The sequence below is a fragment of the Mixophyes fleayi genome, unplaced genomic scaffold (genome assembly GCF_038048845.1).
Source record: "Mixophyes fleayi isolate aMixFle1 unplaced genomic scaffold, aMixFle1.hap1 Scaffold_2093, whole genome shotgun sequence".
In the NCBI taxonomy this organism is placed as follows: Eukaryota; Metazoa; Chordata; class Amphibia; order Anura; family Limnodynastidae; genus Mixophyes; species Mixophyes fleayi.
In genome coordinates this window covers 1-2,500 of record NW_027446297.1, presented here as the reverse complement: position 1 = coordinate 2,500, position 2,500 = coordinate 1, and the positions used below count along the sequence as shown (strand labels likewise).

At 44.4% G+C, this 2,500-nt stretch overlaps 10 pseudogenes; all 10 read right to left on the bottom strand.

Moving 5' to 3' along the window:
- The window catches only part of LOC142121157 (5S ribosomal RNA), a 120-nt pseudogene extending 39 nt beyond the window's left edge, over positions 1-81 (bottom strand).
- An 85-nt stretch (positions 82-166) lies between these two features.
- On the bottom strand, positions 167-285 carry LOC142121214 (5S ribosomal RNA; annotated as a pseudogene).
- A 292-nt stretch (positions 286-577) lies between these two features.
- On the bottom strand, positions 578-696 carry LOC142121187 (5S ribosomal RNA; annotated as a pseudogene).
- A 91-nt stretch (positions 697-787) lies between these two features.
- On the bottom strand, positions 788-907 carry LOC142121239 (5S ribosomal RNA; annotated as a pseudogene).
- Positions 908-992: 85 nt separating this feature from the next.
- Positions 993-1,111, bottom strand: LOC142121213 (5S ribosomal RNA; annotated as a pseudogene).
- A 93-nt stretch (positions 1,112-1,204) lies between these two features.
- LOC142121262 (5S ribosomal RNA) lies at positions 1,205-1,313 on the bottom strand (annotated as a pseudogene).
- Positions 1,314-1,613: 300 nt separating this feature from the next.
- Positions 1,614-1,733, bottom strand: LOC142121162 (5S ribosomal RNA; annotated as a pseudogene).
- A 92-nt stretch (positions 1,734-1,825) lies between these two features.
- LOC142121360 (5S ribosomal RNA) lies at positions 1,826-1,944 on the bottom strand (annotated as a pseudogene).
- Positions 1,945-2,035: 91 nt separating this feature from the next.
- Positions 2,036-2,154, bottom strand: LOC142121224 (5S ribosomal RNA; annotated as a pseudogene).
- Positions 2,155-2,245: 91 nt separating this feature from the next.
- On the bottom strand, positions 2,246-2,365 carry LOC142121188 (5S ribosomal RNA; annotated as a pseudogene).
- Positions 2,366-2,500: the final 135 nt, after the last annotated feature.

Here is a 2,500-nt window from a genome sequence, read left to right as displayed (position 1 = left end):
AAGTACTAACCAGGCCCGGCCCTGCTTAGCTTCCAAGATCAGACAAGATTGGGCTTGTTTCAAGGTGGTGTCGCTGTAGGTATTCCTTGGCTACTGACGTACATCTTTTATACATCTCAACACCAGCATTGAAGGAAGCAGGAACAAGAGAGAAAAAAAAAAAAAAAACCTACAGCACCTGGTATTCTCAGGTGGTCTCCCATCCAAGTACTGACCAGACCCGGCCCTGCTTAGCTTACAAGATCAGACAAAATTGGGCTTGTTCAGGGTGGTGTAGCTGTAGGTATTGTTTGCATACTGACCTACATCTCTTATACATCTCAACACCAGCATTGAAGGAAGCAAGAACAAGAAAGAAAAAAAAACAAAACAAAAAAAACCTACAGCACCTGCTATTCCCAGGTGGTCTCCCATTCAAGTACTAACCAGGCCCAGTGCTGCTTAGCTTCCAAGATCAGGCTTCTTCAGGGTGGTGTGGCTGTACGTATTGTTTGGCTACTGACCTACATCTCTTATACATCTCAAAACCAGCATTGAAGGAAGCAGAAACAAGAGAGAAAAAGAAACGAAAAAAAAAAACCTACAGCACCTGGTATTTCCAGGTGGTCTCCCATCCAAGTACTAACCAGGCCCGGCGCTGCTTAGCTTCCAAGATCAGACGAGATTGGGCTTCTTCAGGGTGGTGTGGATGTACGTATTGCTTGCCTACTGACCTACATCTCTTATACATCTCAACACCAGCATTGAAGGAAGCAGGAACAAGAGAGAAAAAAAAACGAAAAAAAAAAACCTACAGCACCTGGTATTCCCAGGTGGTCTCCCATCCAAGTACTAACCACGCCAGGCCCTGTTTAGCTTTCAAGATCAGATGAGATTGGGCTTGTTTCAAGGTGGTGTCGCTGTAGGTATTCCTTGGCTACTGACCTACATCTCTTATACATCTCAACACCAGCATTGAAGGAAGCAGGAACAAGAGAGAAAAAAAAAAAAAAAACCTACAGCACCTGATATTCTCAGGTGGTCTCCCATCCAAGTACTGACCAGACCCGGCCCTGCTTAGCTTACAAGATCAGACAAAATTGGGCTTGTTCAGGGTGGTGTGGCTGTAGGTATTGCTTACATACTGACCTACATCTCTTATACATCTCAACACCAGCATTGAAGGAAGCAAGAACAAGAAAGAAAAAAAAACAAAACAAAAAAAAACCTACAGCACCTGCTATTCCCAGGTGGTCTCCCATTCAAGTACTAACCAGGCCCGACCCTGCTTAGCTTCCAAGATCAGGCTTGTTCAGGGTGGTGTGGCTGTAGGTATTGCTTGCATACTGACCTACATCTCTTATACATCTCAAAACCAGCATTGAAGGAAGCAGCAACAAGAGAGAAAGAAAAACGAAAAAAAAAATCCTACAGCACCTGGTATTTCCAGGTGGTCTCCCATCCAAGTACTAACCAGGCCCAGTGCTGCTTAGATTCCAAGATCAGACAAGATTGGGCTTCTTCAGGGTGTGTGGCTTTACGTATTGTTTGCCTACTGACCTACATCTCTTATACATCTCAAAACCAGCATTGAAGGAAGCAGGAACAAGAGAGAAAAAAAAACGAAAAAAAAAAACCTACAGCACCTGGTATTCCCAGGTGGTCTCCCATCCAAGTACTAACCACGCCAGGCCCTGTTTAGCTTCCAAGATCAGATGAGATTGGGCTTGTTTCAAGGTGGTGTGGCTGTAGGTATTGCTTGCATACTGACCTACATCTCTTATACATCTCAACACCAGCATTGAAGGAAACAAGAACAAGAAAGAAAAAAAAACAAAACAAAAAAAACCTACGGCACCTGCTATTCCCAGGTGGTCTCCCATTCAAGTACTAACCAGGCCCGGCCCTGCTTAGCTTCCAAGATCAGACAAGATTGGGCTTGTTCAGGGTGGTGTGGCTGTAGGTATTGCTTGCATACTGACCTACATCTCTTATACATCTCAAAACCAGCATTGAAGGAAGCAGCAACAAGAGAGAAAAAAAAACGGAATAAAAAATCTTACAGCACCTGGTATTTCCAGGTGGTCTCCCATCCAAGTACTAACCAGGCCCGGTGCTGCTTAGCTTCCAAGATCAGACGAGATTGGGCTTCTTCAGGGTGGTGTGGCTGTACGTATTGCTTGCCTACTGACCTACATCTCTTATACATCTCAACACCAGCATTGAAGGAAGCAGGAACAAGAGAGAAAAAAAAACGAAAAAAAAAAACCTACAGCACCTGGTATTCCCAGGTGGTCTCCCATCCAAGTACTAACCACGCCAGGCCCTGTTTAGCTTCCAAGATCAGATGAGATTGGGCTTGTTTCAAGGTGGTGTCGCTGTAGGTATTTCTTGGCTACTGACCTACATCTCTTATACATCTCAACACCAGCATTGAAGGAAGCAGGAACAAGAGAGAAAAAATAAAAAAAAACCTACAGCACCTGGTATTCTCAGGTGGTCTCCCATCAAAGTAGTAACA